Here is a 23,221-nt window from a genome sequence, read left to right on the forward strand (position 1 = left end):
CATAGTACCATATCACCCCAATAGAGCACTTCTCTCTCAGACTGCTGGCTTACTTGTGGTTCCTAGGATACTTAAGAGTAGAATGGGAGGCAGAGCCTTCAGCTTTCAGGCGCCTCTTCTGTGGAACCAGCTCCCAGCTTGGATTCAGGAGACAGACACCCTCTCTCTTTTTTTTAAATTTATTTATTTTTAATGCCTGTCATGTATCGCAGTTTTTGCAAATGGAATCAGGATACCAATGCATTGTTGTACAAAGCATATTTACTTTCACAAGAAAAGCTCTATACAGGTGCTGGTCATAAAATTGGAATATCATGAAAAAGTTTATTTATTTCAGTAATTCCATTCAAAAAGTGGACCTTGTATATTATATTCATTCATTCATTACAGACAGACTATGTTTCAAATCTTTGTTTCTTTTAATTTTGATGATTATAAGTGACAACTAATGAAAACCCCAAATTCAGTATCTCAGAAAATTAGAATATTGTGAAAAGGTTCAACATTGAAGACACCTGGTGCCACACTCTAATCAGCTAATTAACTCCGAACACCTGCAAAGGCCTTTAAATGCTCTCTCAGTCTAGTTCTGTAGGCTGCACAATCATGGGGAAGACTGCTGACTTGACAGTTGTCCAAAAGACGACCTTTGACACCTTGCACAAGCAAGGCGAGACACAAAGGTCATTGTTAAAGAGGCTGCTGTTCACAGAGCTCTGTGTCCAAGCACATTAATAGAGAGGAGAAGGGAAGGCAGTGACGTGCAGTCAGGGGAGGCAGTGCCTCTCCTGTCATTATGATAAGTAAAATACTAACAAGAGGAAGAGAAAATACATTAGACTACTTGACTGTTCTATCAAACTGTTTTATAAAACTGTTTTCTGAATTATTTCAACACTTTAATGGTTAAAATTTCAGAATTCACGCATTGCCCATGTAACCAGTGGCTTGTTCTACTTTTCTCTGTGTTGTGTTGGGTAATATTGGCTGGACCACCGACATATTTTGGAGGGAATCTCCATTTATTTGCTGACAACATAGTACTAAAACATCATTCCGGTTAGCGATGGATCAACCTTAGCCCACTCCCGCCGAATGCCACAGGAAAAGGGGGGAGGGTGAAGCGTGAAACTGTACAGAAAACAGTAACAAAAGAAAGGCTCTGCACGCCAACCCAATCTTAGTGTTTATAGTTTACAACTGTAAACTATAAACACTAAGAACTGGCATTGTTACACCTGTTCAAACACATGGAAGAAATGCAGGGTGAGCCAGAGCAGTGCTGTGGCTCATCTCTGGTGGCGCTGTGTCACATACCATAAATGAAGCAGGCGGCTGGCACATGCACATTGCTGTCTCTCTTTATATCACCAATATACACATTTGATTACCCATGTGCTACAAATGCTAATGTTCCACAGTCTGTCTAATATACTGAATGAATGTGTGTGACATGTTTATTCTTTGTGCTCGGTCATAAATGCAAGTACACAGGGGGAGGCAGAATCAGAATCAGTTTATTGTCATTACATGGAACATGTAATTAAAGTACTGTGCTGCATTGATAGGGCCAGTGTTGCAACAGTGCTGACCCATAGGGAGAAGGATAGGCACATGGACTTCATCTTCATATAAAGGCAAGATAATACAGTTTATTTATTTAAAAAGAGACCCCCCCACCCCACCCCCCAAAGAATAGTTTGACCCTACATTAAATATTTTGCTTTTTTTGCCATCATTGGTGAACAGTATGAAGTGAATTAATCATTAGCAGAAATAAATTGAAGCATAAGCTTCTATTTTGGGTTCATATGAACATCCAACTTGAGACAAATCAGTGCCTCACCCGTCACAAACCTCACTGCACGTCCCTGAGGGAAGGAAAAGATGTGGTAGAAAAAAGTGTACAACAACAGAGATAACTGCACCCTGGAGAGGATTGTGGAACAAACCCATTCAAAAATGTGGGAGATTCCCAAAGAGTGGACTGCAGCTGGAGTCAGTGCTTCAAGAACCACCACACACAGATGTATGCAGACATGGTTTCAGCTGTCGCAGTCCTCGTGTCAAGGACTCTTGAACAAGAGACGGCGTCAGAAGCGTCTCTCCTGGACTAAAGACAAAAAGGACTGGACTGCTGCTGAGTGCTCCAAAGTTATGTCCTCTGATCAAAGTCAATGTTGCATTTCCTTTGGAAATCAAGGTCCCAGAGTCTGGAGGAAGAGAGGAGAGGCACAGAATCCACGCTGGCTGAGGTCCAGTGGAAAGTTTCCACAGTCAGTGATGGTTTGGGGTGCCGTGTCATCTGCTGCTGTTGGTCCACTGTGTTTTCTGAGGTCAAAGGTCAACGCGGCCGTCTACCAGGAAGTTTTAGAGCACTTCATGTTTCCTGCTGCTGACCAACTTTATGGAGATACAGATTTCATTTTCCAACAGGACTTGGCACCTGCACACAGTGCCAAAGCTACCAGTACCTGCTTTAAGGACCATAGTATCCCTGTTCTTCATTGGCCAGCAAACTCACCTGACCTTTAACCCCATAGAAAATCTATGGGCTACTGTGAAGAGGAAGATGTGATACACCAGACCCAACAATTCAGAAGAGCTGAAGGTCACTATCAGAGCAACCTGGGCTCTCATAACACCTGAGCAGTGCCACAGACTGATGGACTCCATGCCACGCCGCATTGCTGCAGTAATCCAGGCAAAAGGAGCCCCAACTAAGTACTGAGTGCAGTACATGCTCATACTTTTCATGTTCATACTTTTCAGTTGGACAACATTTCTAAAAATCCTCTTTTTGTATTGGTCTTAAGTAATATTCTAATTTTCTGAGATACTGAATTTGGGGTTTTCATTAGTTGTCAGTTACAATCATCAAAATTAAAAGAAATAAACATTTGAAATATATCAGTCTGTGTGTAATGAATGAATATAATATACAAGTTTCACTTTTTGAATGGAATTAATGAAATTAACTTTTTCGTGATTTTCTAATTTAATGAACAGCACCTGTAAGTTCTCTATAGGCTACACTGGTTAAAGTTTGTCTTTCTTTTATATATTCATTCCTTTTAATCATTATACATACAATATGACTGCCAGGTCTGTCAGGCAGGAAGGAAAGAATAAGAGGAAGAGAGAAAGAATTAAAAAGGAGAGAACAAAAGAAATAAGGGGACAGAGCTAGATACACATATATGAACATATTCGGTTATGGTATACACACACACACACACACACACACGTGTGTAGCGGGAAAAAACACGTATGTGTGTGTGCTACAAGAAAACCTATGTTAAGACAAGAAAGCTCCTTACCATGCATGGAGGGTTTCACCCCAAATCCAGCACCGTGAGACTGTACGCTAAACGGAAGGAAGGAGGCCGAGGACTAGTGAGTGTCAGAACCACTGTCCTAGATGAAACAATGAAGATCAATGAATATATCAGGAAGATGGCCACAAAGGATCAGGTGCTTAGTGAGTACCTCAGGCAGCAGAAACCTGAGAAAGAAGAGAACGAAGAACAGGAACCATCGTGGAAGGACAGGCCTCTGCACGGCATGTACCACCGGCAGATAGAAGAAGTGGCTGACATAGAGAAATCCTACCAATGGCTGGACAAGGCTGGACTGACAGACAGCACAGAGTCACTAATCATGGCAGCACAAGAACAAGCTCTAAGTACGAGATCAATAGAGGCTGGGGTCTACCACACCAGGCAGGACCCCAGGTGCAGGCTGTGCAGAGATGCCCCTGAGACAATCCAGCACATAACAACAGGGTGCAAGATGCTACCAGGCAGGGCATACATGGAACGCCATAACCAAGTGGCCGGCATCGTATACAGGAACATCTGAGCCGAGTATGACCTGGAAGTCCCGAGGTCAAAATGGGACACACCCCCAAGGGTGGTTGAGAACAACAGAGCTAAGATCCTGTGGGACTTCCAGATACAGACAGACAAACTTGTGGTGGCTAACCAACCGGACATCGTAGTGGTGGACAAACAAAGGAAGAAGGTCGTGGTGATAGATGTTGCAATACCAAGTGACGGGAACATCAAGAAGAAGGAACACGAGAAGCTCGACTAATACCAAGGGCTCAGAGAGGAGCTGGAGAGGATGTGGAAGATTAAGGTAACAGTGGTCCCCGTGGTAATCAGAACACTCGGGGCAGTGACCCTCAAACTGGGAGAGTGGCTCCAGCAGATTCCTGGAACAACATCCGAGATCTCTGTCCAGAAGAGCACAATACTGGGAACAGCTAAGATACTGCGCAGGACCCTCAAGCTCCCAGGCCTCTGGTAGAGGACCTGAGCTTGGAGGGCAAAATAGACCACCCGTAGGCGCGAACTGTGATTTATTTATTTTTTTTATTAAATAATTATAATATTTAAAGTAAAAGGTATGGGTGATTAACACTATGATAAGGGATGAATGGCAGGTGGGCTGATTAGGTTCGGGGGGAATCTTGGGGGGGTTTGGGGCAGTGCCTTTGGGCCCCTGCATCTCCTTCCTCCCCTTACTGTCTCTCTCCTCTCTCCACCGCAGGGAGGCTACGTTTTTGCATCTGTGGGCAGGGTGGGGATGATGTGGGCATTGGGTCCAGTGCAGCTGGGGGATGGGTGGGGGTGGATAGGTCTTGCTGGCTGGGCTTTGTGGCTCTCCCTCTCCCCTTCCTTTATCCCTCCCCTTCCTTCCCCTTTCCCTCTGTTTATCTGAGCTCCCACAGCCAAAGGGCAGGAAACCCAGAGAGCCAGAGGCAACGAGCACCCCCCCCCCTCCCCCCAGCAAGAGGTGAGAGTGTAGCCCCTGAGCCCCAAACACCCAAGACCCCCCCCCACCACCACCACCTCCAAGTCTAAGAGACCCAACAGCCACCCCAAGTCATCTGGCCAGTCCCCAGCATGGGTGGTTGCAGGAAACCGGGGTGTGGGAAGACCTGCCCATCCCCTCCTATGTGTACTATGACGTGTCATGAGCCAGAACAGCTGTGATGTAATAATATTAAAAAAAAAAAAAGGGAGGGAGGGAGCACAGGAAGCAGAACCACAGGAGTGCCCCCTCCCCAGACGCAGGTCAACCGCGAGGAGGTGTAGACACAACCGACGCACAGAGGGACCCTCACCAGGACCCCAGTGCCAGGGAGGGCACCAGTACCCGCACCCCAACCCACTCACAAGGGGCCAACACCCACCACCACAGGCACCCCAGACCCCACACCTCAAACCATAAGAGCATCCACCCAGGCCGCCACCAACAACAACCAGGGGCCGCACAAAGACACCACAAAACAGCAGCCACAATTCCCATTCCAAGAGCCATCAGACACCCAAATACCCCTGGCCCACCCCCCTGCCACCTGCCAGACACAGGGTAGGATGAGACTACAGCCAACCCCCTCCTCCCCAAATGATGGAATTGATCAGTGGGTACCAGAGAAATTCAAATTTGTCAGGTGACCCTGACAAATTCAAGAATGTGGAGAAGAGGAAGCTCACAAGGACTTGGTCCTGCACTCCAGCAAGCTTCCTCAGAATGGCCAATTAAAAGAAAGTAGGCTTTACGGATGGTGACCATAAAGGGAATGAGCTCAGCAATAATAATTAACAGAGATGTGAGAATTAGAAAGTGACCAAGAGTACTGTAGTGTTCAGAGCTCTGTGCCAGCAGGTACTGAACTAGTACTAAAGTACTAGTCACTAAATTGACTTACAACTCACTGCTTTCCATTTAGATATAGTCCCAGTATACTTGTGTTTTTTATTGTTGTTTGATTTAAAATGTAAGGGGTTTTTTTAGTCAACTATGAATTGTAGTGTAAACAGAGATATTTGATTCCCTCATTTAGTTTAAATATATAAAGTGATTTTATTTTATCACAAATATTGTTTTTCAGACTGAGTCCCTGTAACCTCTCAGAGAGAAGCTGTGAAGTTTTGTCCTCAGTTCTTAGCTCCCAGTCCTCCAGTCTGAAAGAGCTGGACCTGAGTAACAGTGACCTGCAGGATTCAGGGGTGAAGCGCCTCTCGCTTGGACTGAAGAGTCCACACTGTAAACTGGAAATTCTCAGGTCAGGATTCAAACTTTTCACTCATGATTTAAACCTTTTATTTGCCTTTGTGTGTATTATTAGATTAAAAACAACAAATGTGAAAATGAAAAATCCTTTCATTCTCACATTTTTTCATTTATTTGCTAAAAGACCATAATTTCAATCATTCTTCATTTTAGAGATTCAGGGTAATTTTGCATCTATAACAGAAAATTTTCCTTTCATTCTGGGAGAAAAAGCTTGTTCAAAATACATGTTTAGGTGTGAAACCCACAAAACACAACAATGTATGAGGTTAAATCTATTGTCTCTCCATGTTAGACTGATTATTTATTTGCCTCAGATGCAATGATGCCTCACCAGCTACTTACAGATTCTCTCTGTGTTAAATGATTATTCTAGCTAGCTATATGTGTGGATGTGAATGTGAATACTGAGTTTACTCCCACCTTTTTAAAGCCTCACTGCTCTGGATACTGTGGCATCATCATTTAGAAGACCTTTATGTGACATATGTTTACTGTCTTTTTAACGGCGATATTAAATAAGCCCTGTGTAAAGCTAGAAGCAATCACTACTGATCTCAGCACAGAGGTAAACTGGTTAGCACTGAAGATATGTGTATTGATTCTTCCTGCTCTTCTCTTTTCCTACGTTATTATTAATTCTCTTACATTTGGATAGTAATTTCAAGGGCTCCTGGGTTTCCCTGTGAATGAAATTCTGTGATTTGGTTCTCAATTAGAACCAAAGTTTTAAAAAAATCACTGGATGAGAGCAGAATCCAATTCAGGCTGTTTATTAAACATACAGGTCCAGCAAAACACAAAACCCCAAACCAAAACTCCCTCAGGGCACATGCCATAAATTGAATGGATGGAAATGGATAGATGTTACTGTATGTGACAAACAGGAAGTGATTGCTCACAGATGGATTGTTGTTTTGTGTGTCTGCAGTCTGTCGGGCTGTCTGATCACAGAGGAAGGCTGTACTTCTCTGGCCTCAGCTCTGAGCTCCAACCCCTCCCATCTGAGAGAGCTGGACCTGAGCTACAATCATCCAGGAGACACAGGAATGAAGCTGCTGTCGGCCGCACTGAAGGATCCACGCTGGAGACTGGACACTCTCAGGTATGGAGAGGATGTCTGATAGAGGAGGAAGAGCTGGAAGCATTTCCTGTGTCCTTCACTCACTTCCTGTTTGTTTCATGCACATGTGATGTGAACAGTCACACATGCAGGAACATTTTTCCTTTGCTCACAACAAAAACACTCTTGGAAGTGAACAATAAGGGATATTAATGTAGGGGGTCTCCAAGGAGAACTTCTCCAGGAACAAGTTGTAGATATCTCAGGATATTTAACAGTGCAGGATTTTGGGAAAACTCATTTTTCCCTCTGAGCCTGATTCAGATCAGATGAATGTGTGCACAGAGAGGCCGAGGACATATTGATCCGAGCTTCCTACAAACACTGGAAGCAGGAAACTGTTAGCCTAGCTTGATCCAAAGAAGAACAAACTGATCGAGACTGAGTCCCGTGTGCCTGTCTAACCACAACATCTTTATACTGTCAGCCTCCTCTTATCTATACATAAATAATCTCTGGGTGCTATGAGTTGACCTTCGTCACTCAGTCTTGTTCAAGCTGGTTTTCATGACTCAGATTCCTGTATGTCTTCTCTCCTGATGTTTTAATTATACGTCTTTGTGACCAGTCCTCAAGATAAGATGCACTGAAAGAGAGAAGTTAGTCTAGAACTTTCTGATCAGTTGCTCTCTTTCTAATGAATTGTTTATTATTTGGTTGATTCACTGTTTATTGATTAATTTACTGGACTTTACCTTTAAACATTTGTCCTTTATTCACCGAGTAAAAAATAATCCCTAAAAGTCTCTTTGTAAAGAAGACAAGCTATATATTTCATTTTTTCAGTCAAAAATGCTGTAACTGTAATGAGTATGTAGCTATTAAGTTTGGAACACAGAAAAATTAGACAATTTTTGCCTCGCCTGGATTTTTCCTGTTTGTTTTCATGTAACTACACACTGAGTGTAGAAGGTATGGACTGGAAAATATAATGAAGCTGTAGAATGAAGTCTTTTTAACGTGTATTTCAAATTTTAACAAGATGGCACAAAAACCTACTGTCCTGTAAAGGTTTTTGTGTGTTGATCTCAGGCCTGGTCTCACATGTGAGCAGCCTTTGTTGTACAAACTTCAAATGGCTGTAACTCCTCAATGCTTCAACATACAGTCATCAATGAGGCTCTGATCAAAGATACTACCCTGAGGAATCCTCTGCTATACACAAAGTTACTGATAGTACAAATTAATTATAATTATAGACATATAAATCAGAGGTTGCCCTGATTTGTAAAAGAAGGAAAATGTTAGGCCTTCATTCACACACACACACCCACAGTCTATTTTCAGTGATTCCTTCACACACCCAAAATAAATAAATTTCATATTGATCAACAGTTATAGTAAATGTGAACACTACATATACACATAAAATAAAAAACCACAATCCTCCCAATAGTCCTTCTCTGATACACAACTGACAACCCCCTCCCAAACAAATACCCCCACCCCCACAAACAACACAACTTACACAAAGCATAAAGCTTTTTGTAAAACTTTATTCTTTGTTGTCTGCTCTGTGTACGTTTTGTTTGGGTGGGGGAATTTGTTTGGGAGGGGGTTGTAAGTTGTGTATTTCCCTCTTTTTTGTGTGTTTCTTCAATACACACAAAGGAAATGCATAACAAAACATGTGATTGCAATAATTTTCTGGGAGAAATACTTAACTTTCTGGAAACATTTCAGGTGTGACTGTATGACTTTAATATCTGCTCCCATGTCAACATTTACTACCACAGTCCATGCCTCACTTTTCTCTTTTGACTTGCACACTAAGCCTAGAAAACATGACGTCTACTCACCTTTGCCATGACTTCATTCACAGACCTGCGGTTACGGCACACCCTGGCACAATGCCCCATTTTGTGACTGTTATGACAATCTGCTTTTGAAGCTGGGCACTTTTCATCTCTGCTGCGTTGTGTTTTGCCACATTTACTGCATTTCTTTTCCTTCTCTCCCATTTTCTGCCTATTTCTGACTGGCCTTGTTGTTGTTGAGCTTTCCAGTTTGTGATTTCATATTTGTTTGTACTTCCTGCATGGACGTCGCCGGATCCCCCCTGCAAACTCAATTGTGCTGCGACCTCCTCCGATTGCCTCACAGTCTCAGCTGTGACTGCCAGTGTGAGGTCTTATATTTACTGTAGTCTGTGTGAGAGTTCCTTATCCGGTCATCCAATCGCGGATGTGTTCCTCTCTGGAAGCCCCAATGCTGCAGTGTTGCAGTAACTGATATAAAGCCCATATAAAGCTCTCTGCTTTCTTCCCCGGCCCTTGGATTTGCTGGTGAAAACAGGTTCTTTCATGTATAACGTTCCTCCATGGGAAAAAGTAGTCATCAAACTTCACTATTACTACTGTGAAATTGTTGCAGTGTTCTCCCTCTGCAAACGTGAATGATCTAAATATGTTCTCAGCTTCACTGCCCATGGTATAAATGAGGCAGCTCACCTGCACCTCACCATCATCTCTGTTGATCTTTGTAGCAATCCTGTAGTGCTGAAAAAGCTGTTTCCAGTCTGGCCATTCCATCAGCCTATCGAAAGGAAAGTTTGTGGGAGGATTAAACTTTGCCATGGCTCCGAGCCTTCTGTGTAAAAGGGCGACTGTCCAGTCTTGGTCACTTTTGACACCATGTAGAACAATCGAGTGGTAGTTTATGTGAATAATGTACCTTTAATTTTGGAACAAACTCAGAACAGGACAGCTAGGCAATGGGTTAATACAGCTGCAGGACACCCATGCATATGTGCGTGCTGTAAAGCAATACAGTGTTGTAAAGTGTATTACACAACAGTAGGTCCCAGTACACTTACTCAAAGCAGTATATGACAATGATGAAAAAAAAATCTATGGCACTAACTGAGGCATTAGTAAGAACTAATGCTAACTTTAGCCACAATAATTTTAGCCATGATAATTTTGCTGATGCTTTGACTTTCTGAAATCATTGCTGTGACAACCAACACAATAACACCCACTTTAAAACACTGACAGATCCAGGATCAGGTAAAATCATCAACAGTTTGATCCACGTATGGATTGAAGTGTCTGTGTGAAAATGTTGGACTGTTCCTTTATCAGTGTGTAACAGTGTGTGTCTGAGAGTGATGTAATGTCCATGTGTGCATGCTGACAGAGACTGTGCTGCTCTGACCCCCCTCCTCCTTTCAGGGCGGAGCCTGCTGGAGTGCGATGGCTGATCCCAGGTCTGAGGAAGTGTAAGTGTGTTTTTAATGTGATTGATGAAAACAAAGCAGCACACATTCAACCATCTTCAAACTGTCACATCACTCATTCACATCTCTGATGTCAGGAGTCATCATCAAAGTGTCAATCAATGAACAGATGATGGATCAATAACTGCAGCTGGATTGTGTTTGTTCTCTCCATCAGATTCCTGTCAACTCACAATCGACACAAACACAGTGAACAGAGAACTCAAACTGTCTGACAACAACAGGAAGGTGACACGTGTGTTGGAGGTTCAGTCATATCCTGATCATCCAGACAGGTTTGATGTTCGTCCTCAGCTGCTGTGTAGAAATGGTCTGACTGGTCGCTGTTACTGGGAGGTCGAGTGGAGAAGAACCGTTTCTATATCAGTGAGTTACAGAAGAATCAGCAGGAAAGGAAACAGAGATCACTGTGTGTTTGGAGGGAATGATCAGTCCTGGAGTCTGTACTACTATGATGGTGGTTACTCTGTCTGGCACAATAACAGAAGAACACCCTCCTCCTCCTCCTCCTCCTCCTCCTCCTCCTCCATCTCTAACAGAGTAGCAGTGTATGTGGACTGTCCTGCTGGCACTCTGTCCTTCTACAGAGTCTCCTCTGACACTCTGATCCACCTCCACACCTTCAACACCACATTCACTGAACCTCTTTATCCTGGGTTTGGGTTCTGGTTTGGTCAGCTTGGTTCCACAGTGTCTCTGTGCTGAGCTGAGTGTAAAGAGCGTCCTCCTGTTAGAGAAACACTCTGACTGTTGAACAGATAGTTCAGTCTGTACATGTCTGTCTCTTTCACTCACAAACACGTTTTCACATTCATGGATTCAATCAGTTGATGTTTGAAACTGTTCTCAATGATTCCTTGTAAACTTCTTCCTCTTCAGTCCTTTAAAGATGGAAGCTGCCATTATTCCAGGATCCACATGTTGTTTTTCTGTCTTTTTCCACTCAAAGCTTCACAGTGAATATCAGGATGTTGTGTTTCTCTGAAGCTCACTTCACAACCAGCTCCTCTGCATTTTCAACCAGTCTGAGCTCATTCAAATCAATCCAAATGTGGCAGTTGGTATTGGAGTGAAGAAGGGGAGGTGCCTTTAGTGTTTCCAGGGGTGTATATATACAATCAGCTGCAAGTAGAAACAGATGTGTTTTGTGAGTGGGACCAGGCCAGTGGAGTGAGGCAAGTGCACACCTCACACCATCTAAGTGGCATAATATTGGGCATGAATAATGGTAGGTTTTAAGTTTTATTTATTCATTTTTTTACAGAAGTGTCTGAAATTGTGTATTTACATATTGCATAATTTCAGACCTGTGCCCTGTTGGAAGTTGAAGCAGCTCATAGTCAATAGAGGTAGACTGACATATCAGGTATTTGAGTGTGTAGACGTAACACTGGTTAGAATGATTTGAAATGTTTATTAAACCTTTAACAGTGTAAATTTGTCCCCTTGCAGGGCACATGTGAGCCATAAGCTGCACTTGCTGTGCAGAATTGATTTTGGTGATTTATTTTGTTTTTCTTTGTCAGTGTATGTATTTGTCTAGTCTGCCCCGGCAAGTGAGCTGGTGCGGGGAAAAAGATATGGGGGTTGCCCAGAGAGTGGACTAGTTTCTTTTCTTTTATTGTTGTTGTTGTTGTTGTTGTTTTTTTTTGTTTTTTTTTTTTATTTTCATTTTGCATTTCTTTTCCAGTCAAAACATAGCATTTCCTTTGGTCCATTTCCATTCTGCCAGTTTAGTCCCAGGTTTTTGCATGCATACGTACACTTGGGTTGCACTGATTCTAATTAGATTTAAATGACTAGGGGTGAAGGGGTTTGTCCACCTAGTGTGTTCTGATTGATTTGTAGTGAAGTTGCCCCTAGATTGTGTGGATTGGGAAGCGACCTGACATGTTTACTTCTGAATTAAGCATTATGAAATAAAGATTTGCTTTTACAAGAAAAACAAACTTTGAACATTCTTTTTTTTTTTTTTTAGCAGTTGGACTGTTGTGGGTGTGACAAATGTTTTCCTCTTTCTTAATGCCATTTTTCCAACCTCTTCAATTCAATTTTATTTATATAGCGCCAAATCACAACAGTCGCCTCAAGGCGCTTTGTATTGTGGGTAAAGACCCTACAATAATACAGAGAAAACCCAACAGTCAAAACGACCCCCTATGAGCAGCACTTGGCGACAGTGGAAAGGAAAAACTCCCTTTTACCAGGAAGAAACCTCCAGCAGAACCAGGCTCAGGGCGGGGGGGTCATCTGCTGTGACCGGGTGGGCTGAGGGGAGAGAAAGACATGCTGTGGAAGAGAGCCAGAGATTAATATCAATTAATGATTAAATGCAGAGTGGAGTATAAACAAAGTAAATAAGGTGAATGAGAAACAGTGCATTATGTGAACCCCCCAGCAGCCTAGGCCTATAGCAGCATAACTAAGGGATGGTTCAGGGTCACCTGATCCAGCCCTAACTATAAGCTTTATCATAAAGGAAAGTTTTAAGCCTAATCTTAAAAATAGAGAGGGTGTCTGTCTCCCGAATCCAAGCTGGGAGCTGGTTCCACAGAAAAGGGGCCTGAAAGCTGAAGGCTCTGCCTCCCATTCTACTCACAAGTAAGCCAGCAGTCTGAGAGCGAAGTGCTCTGTTGGGGTGATATGGTACTATGAGGTCTTTGAGATAAGATGGTGCCTGATTATTCAAGACCTTGTATGTGAGGAGAAGAATTTTAAATTCTATTCTAGATTTAACAGGGAGCCAATGAAGAGAAGCCAATATGGGAGAAATCTGCTCTCTCTTTCTAGTCCCTGTCAGTACTCTAGCTGCAGCATTTTGGATCAGCTGAAGGCTTTTCAGGGAGCTTTTAGGACAGCCTGATAATAATGAATTACAATAATCCAGCCTAGAAGTAATAAATGCATGAATGAGCTTTTCAGCATCACTCTGAGAAAGGATGTTTCTAATTTTAGAAATATTGCGCAAATGCAAAAAAGCGGTCCTGCATATTTGTTTAATATGTGCATTGAAGGACATATCCTGGTCAAAAATGACTCCAAGATTTCTCAGTGTTACTGGAGGCCAAAGTAATGCCATCCAGAGTAAGTATCTGGTTAGACACCATGTTTCTAAGATTTGTGGGGCCGAGAACAAGAACTTCAGTTTGATCTGAATTTAGAAGCAGGAAATTAGAGGTCATCCAGGCCTTAATGTCTTTAAGACATTCCTGCAGTTTAACTAATTGATGTGTGTCATCTGGCTTCATTGATAGGCAAAGCTGAGTATCATCTGCATAACAATGAAAATTGATGCAGTGCTTTCTAATAATACTGCCTAAGGGAAGCATGTATAATGTAAATAAAATTGGTCCTAGCACAGAACCCTGTGGAACTCCATAATTAACCTTAGTGTGTGAAGAAGACTCCCCATTTACATGAACAAATTGGAGTCTATGAGATAAATATGATTCAAACCACTGCAGTGCAGTACCTTTAATACCTATAGCAAGCTCTACTCTCTGTAATAAAATGTTATGGTCAACAGTATCAAAAGCTGCACTGAGGTCCAACAGGACAAGAACAGAGATGAGTCCACTGTCAGAGGCTCTAAGAAGATCATTTGTAACCTTCACTAATGCTGTTTCTGTACTGTGATGAATTCTGAAACCTGACTGAAACTCTTCAAATAAACCGTTCCTCTGCAGATGATCAGTTAGCTGTTTTACAACTACTCTTTCAAGAGTCTTTGAGAGAAAAGGAAGGTTGGAGATTGGCCTATACTTAGCTAAGACAGCTGGGTCAAGTGATGGCTTTTTAAGCAGAGGTTTAATTACAGCCACCTTGAAGGCCTGTGGTACACAGCCAACTAATAAAGACTGATTGATCATTTTTAAGATTGAAGCATCAATAATTGGAAAGACTTCTTTGAACAGTCTAGTAGGAATGGGATCTAATAAACATGTTGCTGGTTTGGAGGAAGTAACTATTGAAGTTAACTCTGAAAGATCAACTGGAGCAAAAGAGTCTAAACAAATACCAGCAGTGCTGAAAGCAGCCGAACATGAAGATCAATCTTTGAGATGGTTATGAATAATTTTTTCTCTAATGTCTAAAATTTTATTTGTAAAGAAATCCATGAAGTCACTACTAGTTAACGTGAAAGGAATACTCGGCTCTACAGAGCTCTGACTCTTTGTCAGCCTGGCTACAGTGCTGAAAAGAAACCTGGGGTTGTTCTTATTTTCTTCAATTAATGATGAATAGTAAGATGTCCTAGCTTTATGGAGGGCTTTTTTATAGAGCAACAAACTCTTTTTCCAGGCTAAATGAGCATCTTCTAATTTAGTGAGACACCATTCCCTCTCCAGCTTTCGGGTTATCTGCTTTAAGCTGTGCGTTTGTGAATTATACCACGGAGTCAGGCACTTCTGATTTGAAGCTTTCCTTTTCAGAGGAGCCACAGTATCCAAAGTTATACGCAGTGAGGATGTAAAACTATTGACGAGATAATCGACCTCACTGGGAGCAGAGTTTCTCCACATGCTCTTACTGTTGGACTCATTTTTGGAAGCTGTGATGGAAGCAGGACAGGAAGGAAGCTCTCAGCAGGAGCACCTTTTCACAATAAGAGCACATTTGCATGCTTTGTGCTTTTGAACTGATCCAATGACAGAAACATGAACTTCCATATTGATCAGATGTTGATGTGCAGCTCTGATGTCACTAACATCTCCTTGAAGTCTTCATTGATGGTGATTTGTGGCCCTCTGCTGGTGAGAAGATGAACTGCATGAAGTGTTTGAAATGAGCTTTTTCTAATTGGACTGCTGACTGCTGTTAACCACACTGAGACCAACACTGATGTCTTCAACACAAACACTGATGTGGATGAACAGTCACTAAAGACTATTAATGTATATTTGTGTCTTTAACATGTTTGTGTTTGTCACAGAGAAACTCTGGATTGGATTTCTGGATCTTTGCTCTTTTCCCTGCAGTTCGTTCCCACAATGACTTCATGATGAAAATCTCTAAACTCATCAAATGAACAGCATGTCTCCCAGTTTTTGTGTGTCCTTTGTGCTCTTCTCCTTGTATCCAGCCTCTGCTGCTGTGTGCTGTGCTGCACTCACTCACAGATCAGAGAAACAGTGGGGCAAAAAAGTATTTAGTGAGCCACCCAGCTCCTCTGCATGGACCCCAACGCGTTCACAGGCCAGCCGAGAAACATGTCCCCAGCATGTTCTGCGTCTACCAGGGGACCCCCTACCAGTGGGACATGCCCGGAACACCTTACCCAAGATCAGATGCCCGAGCCACCTCAAGTGGCTCCTTTCGATGTGGTGGAGCAGCGGCTCTGCTCTGAGCCCCTTGCGGATGGCCGCACTCCTCACCTTATCTCTAAGGGAGAGGCCAGCCACCCTTCGATAGAAACTCATTTCTGCTGCTTGTATTCGCGATCTTATTCTTTCGGTCACTACCCAAAGCTCGTGACCATAGGTGAGGGTAGGAACATAGATTGACCGGTAAATCGAGAGCTTCGTTTTTACACTAAGCTCCCTCTTCACCACGACAGACCGGTGCAGCGTACGCATCACTGCAGAAGCAGCCCAGATCCGTCTGTCAATCTCCCGCTCCCTTCTCCCGTCACTCGTGAACAAGACCCCGAGATACTTGAACTCCTCCACTTGGGGCAAGAGCCGGAGAGGGCACTCCACCCTTTTCCAGCTGAGGACCATGGCCTCAGACTTAGAGGTGCTGATTCTCATACCAGCCGCTTCACACTCAGCTGTGAACCATTCCACTGCAAGCTGGAGGCCCCCCCCTGATGAAGCCAACACAACTGCATCATCTGCAAAGAGCAGAGACGAGACTCTGAGGCCACCAAGGAAGAAGCCTTCCGCCCCCTGGCTACGCCTAGAAATCTGATTTATTACCAGCTATATGGACCAAGCTCTCTTTGAATGGCCTGCAACAACGGGCCAGACACCCCGTACTCCTTCAGGATACCCAAAGGGACACGGTCGAATGCCTTCTCCAAGTCCACAAAGCACATGTAGACTGGATGGGCAAACTCCCATGCACACTCGAATATTTTGAGAGGCTAAAGAGCTGGTCCAGCGCTCCATGACCAGGACGAAAACAGCATCGTTCCTCCTGGATCCGAGGTTCAACTAATGGACGGACCCTCATTTCCAGCACCCTGGCATAGACCTTTCCGGGGAGGCTGAGGAGTGTGATTCCCTAAAAAGTTGGCGCACACCCTCCGGTCTCCCTTCTTAAAGATGGGGACCACCACCCCGGTCTGCCAATCCAATGGCACCGCCCCAGATCTCCACGCGATGTTGCAGAGGTGTGTCAACCAAGACAGCCCTACAACATCCAGAGCCTTCAGGAACTCAGGGCGAATCTCGTCCACCCCAGGGGCCCTGCCACCAAGGAGTTGTTTAACTGCCTCAGTCACACCCGGTGATAGGCAAGTCATCTCCCTCGTCCCCAGACTCTGCTTCCACTACAGAAGACGTGTCAGTGGGATTCATGAGGTCCTCGAAGTATTCCTTCTACCGTCCGACTATAGCCTCAGTTGAAGTCAGCACCCCCCCCCCCCCCCCCCCCCCCCCCGCACTATAAACCATGTGAGTGGAGCACCGGTTTTCCTCCCGGGGTCCCTGACGGTTTGGCCAGAATCGCTTCTACTGTGGGTGCAGTACACATTCACATTAAAATTCAAATCAGCACAAATCACCTTATAAATTACAATATATGTATATCTGTTAATTACAGGGTATATCCTGCCTCTTGTCCTATGACTGCTGTGATAGGCTCCAGCCCTCCTGCGACCCTGAAAAGGATAAGTGGAAGAGAATGGAAGGATGAATTTTTATTAGTGCAACAATACAATCTTTTAATTGATAGAAAAGAGTATATTTGATACCAAGATCTACAGAATTTTTCAACAACAGGATGTGTTTTACAGAACCCCACAAGGGACATGGGAGGAAAAAAGATTACCTGTACAGTTCTGGCATGGTTACAGTCAACAGTAACCACTGTATTATAAATTAAAGGCAACTTTTGCTGGCAATCTTTTGCTGATTCTTTCAATATTCTGATGGATGCTGCCATATCAAGATTAATGCAGAAGTGCACGGCCTAAAATTAAAGATTTGCAAGATCTCACAAAAGTAAGTCAGGATCTTCCTAAAGTACATCTTTTTTTTTTTTATCCTCCCATGTTTTTTTTCTCCCATGTCCCTTGCAGGTTTCCATAGTTTTTAATACTTCCTATTACATTACAATACCAAAGAACCAGGTGAAATTAAATATCATGAAAAAGACACCAACAGATCCACAGCAGAAAGAGACTCTACAAGTGCAGTTACTGTGAGGTATGCATTTTAATTTTGATCTTGTAATTTTAGCCTCCCTGTTTGAAACAACTCTGCTCATTAAATTGTGTTAGCATGTTAGCGGTTCTACTGCATGTAAAGGCAGTGCTGAGTGAGTCATCAAATTTTAATTTCAGTTATGATTTTTGCTTCCATGATCATAAGAAGCTAAATTATTCCTTTTCTGTAATGCCAAAAATTTATATCAATGTATTATTTAAGATTGTGCAGTTTCCTGGTATATCGTGGTAGTATTATTATTTCTGCATAAATTACGTTGGTTTTCAGTAGCTCCTTCAAAAACATTTTAAGAAAAGAAATATAATGATTGAAATAAAACCATCTAACAAATTATTAAAAATACCTGCTTCTATGCTCTGTAGTTTAAATATTTATAAATATATATAAATATAGCACAGTTTAAATATTTGGCACAGGGAGTCACTCCTTAACAGCCTGCCACTTTTTGTCATATATTTGGCTCATTTAATGTTTCCACAGCAGAGCTGGAAATGGGCCTTTAAAACTATTTACATTTGATTTTATTCTTCCAGACTTTGAAGCACAAATTCTTCTCTCTCCAGATAAAAACACCTGTAAGCTTGGTTACCACAGACACAGATGAACACTGTTTCCGTGACGTCATCCACTGATTTCTAATGTTCTAAATTGAATCCTTGAGATGGACTTTTCCACAGTTGCCATCTTGGAGAGAAACAGGATATGACAGGATAGGAGGGTCCAACTGCTGAACCACTCACTCATTAGCTAACAACTTGTCAGTCACATTAGCCAATGAGGATCCCACAGATAATCCTCCTTTTTTGAAACCTAGTATAGTCAAGATTTACAAAACTTATTCAGTTTGACCTAAAACGAATGACTGAGACCATAAACTGATCAGGAAAGTGTTTCCAGATCTCAGAAAGCCATTTTCTGCAGACTTCTACAGAACCAGAAGTCTTTGCACAACCATAGCTCTCGCCTTCTGGTAGCCTTCAGATAGAATGCAGGTTTAAGGGACTTCCACAGTGGCTTCATTTTCCCACCCTGAAGCTACACCCATCTTTACACGGTTTGTCTTTGACTCACCTGACTTCTATTGCTGTGTGTGGGCAGAGCTTCATGGGTGTTGTAACTACTTTCTACCGTTCCAGCGGTCGCGGCCACGCCACTTTTCCTCGTGTCACTCCAAGCAGCAGGGAATGGATTTGAGGAATCTCCAGGCTTTCAGTCGGGGTGTTTGCAGTACTAGCAACCTGGCCACATCAGTTCCTGTTAGGATTGACTTGGTAAATGCTAGATCCATTTCAAATAAAACTTTTATTCTGAAAGATTTCTTCAGTTCTTCATTTCTCACTTTACAGTGTATGATTGCAACGTCTGCAAATTATGATTTCAAAATGTTGCAATGGCCATAAACAATAAAAAATAATTGTACACTCTTACCTGTGAAAGGTGATGCCATGTGATCCAGTTTTGACTGTAAAGCAGTTCAAAGAGTGATGCAACTCTATGTTTATGTTTGCTGCATCCAATATGGCAGCGACGTTGTGAGTCAGCCTCAATGAAGCATCTACGTGTATAGGTCTATGTCTCTGTAGTGTGCAGGGGTTAGGGGAACCTCATAAACTCAGCAAGTTTGAAATACTTCACTTCTTATTTATTTTCCTTTGTTAGCAGAAACACACCTGTCATTATTTTCTCATTCTTTTTGATGCCGCACTTGAAATGATTCTGTACAAAATTGAATATAAAATAGATATATAATATATAAGGGCAGCACAGTGGTTAGCGCTGCTGCCTCATCGTTAGAACACCATCTGGAAGGCCTGGGTTTGATTCCGCCTTGGCCCAGGCCTCTCTCTCTGTCTGCATGGGTTTTTCCGGGTACTCTGAAGAAGAAGAAGAAACAGCCTTTATTGTCCCACAGAGGGGAAATTTGGGTGTAACAGCAGCCGCAGTTATTATAAATATAAATAAAAATATAATAATTTACACTATTAAGAAAAGAATATATATAAAATCAACAAACAATATTAACCTTAATACTACTAATAATAATAACACTATATACAATGTACATGATGTGCCTGTGTGTTGAACCTTAACAGGCCGGACTATTTACAGTATATTATATATTATCCTACATTGTGTAGGTTATTGTGGTTTTTGTTGGGAGCAGGGATGGTTATAAAGTCTTACAGCTGCTGGGAGGAAGGATCTGCGGTAACGCTCCTTTGTGCATTTAGGATGCAGCAGTCTGTCACTGAAGGAGCTCTCCAGCTCAGCAACAGTTTCATGCATGGGATGGGAGACCTTGTCCATCAGTGATGTTATTTTGGTCAGAGTCCTTCTGTCTCCCACCACCTGCACTGAGTCGAGAGGACATCCTAGGACAGAGCTGGCTTTTCTGATGAGCTTGTCTATCCTCTTCCTCTCAGCTGTAGACAAGCTGCTGCTCCAACATACTGCTGCATAGAAGATGGCTGATGCCACCACAGAGTCATAGAAGGTCTTCAGGAGTGTCCCCTGCACTCCAAAAGACCTCAGCCTTCTCAGCAGGTAGAGTCTGCTCTGACCCTTCCTGTAGAGCGCATCAGTGTTATGAGTCCAGTCCAGTTTATTGTTTAGGTGAACACCCAGGTACTTATAAGAGTCCACTATCTCAATGTCCACTCCCTGGATGTTCACCGGTGTCCGTGTGGTGGGTCTGCGCCTGCGGAAATCCACCACCAGCTCCTTGGTTTTAGCGGCGTTGATCAGGAGGTGGTTCCGCTGGCACCAGTCCACAAAGTCCTGAGTCCACTGTCTGTACTCTGAGTCATCCTCGCCTGTGATGAGGCCAACTATGGCAGAGTCGTCAGAGAACTTCTGCAGATGGCAGCGTGGGGAGTTGATGGAGAAGTCTGCAGTGTAGAGGGTGAAGAGGAACGGTGCCAGCACAGTTCCCTGTGGGGCCCCCGTACTGCAGACCAGCCTGTCAGAGACACAGCCCTGTGTCCTCACGTACTGTGGGCGGTCAGTGAGGTAGTCCAGTATCCACTCGGAGATGTGGTGGTCCACTCCTGACAGTTCCAGCTTGTCTCTCAGAAGTCCTGGCTGGATGGTGTTAAAAGCACTGGAGAAATCAAAGAACATGATCCTCACAGTGCTTCCAGGCTTCTCCAGGTGGGTCAGAGCTCGGTGCAGGAGGTAGATGATGGCGTCATCCACCCCGATGCCAGGCCGGTAGGCGAACTGCAGCGGGTCCAACGAAGACGACACCATGAGGCGTAGATGGTTGAGGACCAGCCTCTCGAGGGTCTTCATTAGATGCGATGTCAGGGCTACCGGCCTGTAGCTGCTAAGATCCTTTGGATGTTTGGTCTTTGGTACCGGTACCACACAGGAGGTCTTCCACAGTTGTGGTACTTTCCCCAGCTTCAAGCTCAGGTTGAACATGTATCCCATGATGCCACACAGCTGATCTGCGCAGCACCTCTGGGTTCCTTCCACAGTCCAAAGACATGCACTTACTGAGGTTAGGTTATTTTGCTACTCTAAATTGCCCATAGGTGTGAATGAGAGCATGAATGTGAGTGTGGATGTTGTCTGTCTCTCTGTGTTGGCCCTGCGACAGGCTGGTGACCTGTACAGGTGTACCCTGCCTATGACAGCTGGGATAGGCTCCATCCCCCCGCGACCCTGAATAGGATCAGCAGAAGAGAATGGATGGATGGATATATAATATAAAAAATTAAAACAGGTTATAAAAGATGTAGATCTATGTTTTCTATACAGTGGAACCTCGAGATACGAGCTGAATTCCGAGATACCAGCCGGCGGCCATTCACGAAGCCGACCTGTAATTCGGGAAGTTGCTGCGTGGGGCACTCGGATCACAGCATCGAGGCTTCGTCTTACTCTTTCTCACATGTTACCCACAGAGTTAAGTTGTATCTCATGCGTTGTGCTCGTTGTTGCATCATTTTTGCAGTTTTAACTAACTTTTTTGTGTGCTACGATGGGGCAGAAGAAAGTGAGTGAAGAGGACAGGGGTGAGAAGAAGAAGAGAATGATGGCAGTTATTTCATTTTTAGTAAAGAAAGTGCAATTTTAGTTTAAATTTATTGTTAAATTGCAGTTTTAGTTTACGTGTCTACAGTGCCTGCATCCCTCCCTCCTCTGCCGCTCGCCTTCATTAGCCGCACTCACCTGTCTCCAAGGTAAGACTACAGTATTAAATAACAATTATATTTCTATTTCAGATATTTTTCTTTTATTAGTAATGTATATATGTGTGTCTTTCTGTATTAAAAACTTGTACTTTTCCCGGAATTTACGATACTTTGGGGATTTTTCTCGGGGCTGGAACGGATTCATTCTACTTCAGTAATTTTAAAGGGGAATAATTTGTTTGAGATACGAGCTGATTGAGTTACGAGCTCGGTCACGGAACGAATTAAACTTGTATGTCAAGGTACCGCTGTATTCATATATATTCTACATGTAGTTACATTTCTAGGGAGGTGCACGTCAGGTTATGACATAGTGTTTCAGAAGGGTTTGTGGTAATGAATTATTGGAGCAGAACAGGAGGAACTTCTCAGCTGTGGTGTCTTCAGTTGTCTTTGTTCCCAGCAGAGTAAAATCCAATCCTCACCATCAGCTCTCCTTCCACAAACGATGATGCTATTTTTCAGTTTCTGTACAAAATCTCATGAGGTTCAAATGGAGACCCAAACTATGTGGCAGGGACGCAGTGGGTAGGTGCTCACCTTGCAGCCGGAGGGTTGCAGGTTCAAGTCCCTGTGCTGCGTTGTGTCCTTGGGCAAGACACTTAAACCACATTGCTTAACGGTAGCACCGGTCTCTGGCTGCATGAACGTAGATGCTCGTCTCTGGATGAGTGATCTGGAACCGTCATTTTGTTGTGTGCCTTGTGCGCACAATGACAATGAGTTGAATCTACCATCTAAACTGCAGTTAGTCAGTGGAGGTGCAGCAGTGCAGTTTCTCAGCAGTGTTGTAGTTTCCAGCTGTGCGAGGGTCCACTTGGGTCCGAGTTAGGGCTGCAACTATCAGTTATATTAGTAATCAAGTATTCTATCGATTATTCCATCGATTACTTGAGTAATCAGATAAGAAATACTTTTTTCATATTAACAGCTCATCTGCATATTTTAACTTCCGTACTGCAGTTTTTCCCTGTGTGAAACAAACAGGGTGGATGAAGCAGCTACAAAGTTCTCTTTTCTTCACTTACCGATCAGGTGGTTGATGAAGGACCTCCAGTAAAGGTTTAATGGAGGTTACAGGGAGAAAAGCTTCTTTTGGACACTAGACAAAACATTTATTTTTGCTCCATCTGAACTTTATAATGGCTCTGCCACTTTGTGCAGACAGACTGCACATAAAACAGCT

General features: G+C 43.3%; 1 pseudogene; it reads left to right on the forward strand.

Annotated features, from left to right (window-relative positions):
- LOC115791158 (NACHT, LRR and PYD domains-containing protein 12-like) overlaps positions 1–23,221 on the forward strand; it is a 1,329,445-nt pseudogene that overhangs the window by 385,273 nt on the left and 920,951 nt on the right.

The sequence above is a fragment of the Archocentrus centrarchus genome, chromosome 2 (assembly GCF_007364275.1).
Source record: "Archocentrus centrarchus isolate MPI-CPG fArcCen1 chromosome 2, fArcCen1, whole genome shotgun sequence".
NCBI classification, from domain to species: domain Eukaryota; kingdom Metazoa; phylum Chordata; class Actinopteri; order Cichliformes; family Cichlidae; genus Archocentrus; species Archocentrus centrarchus.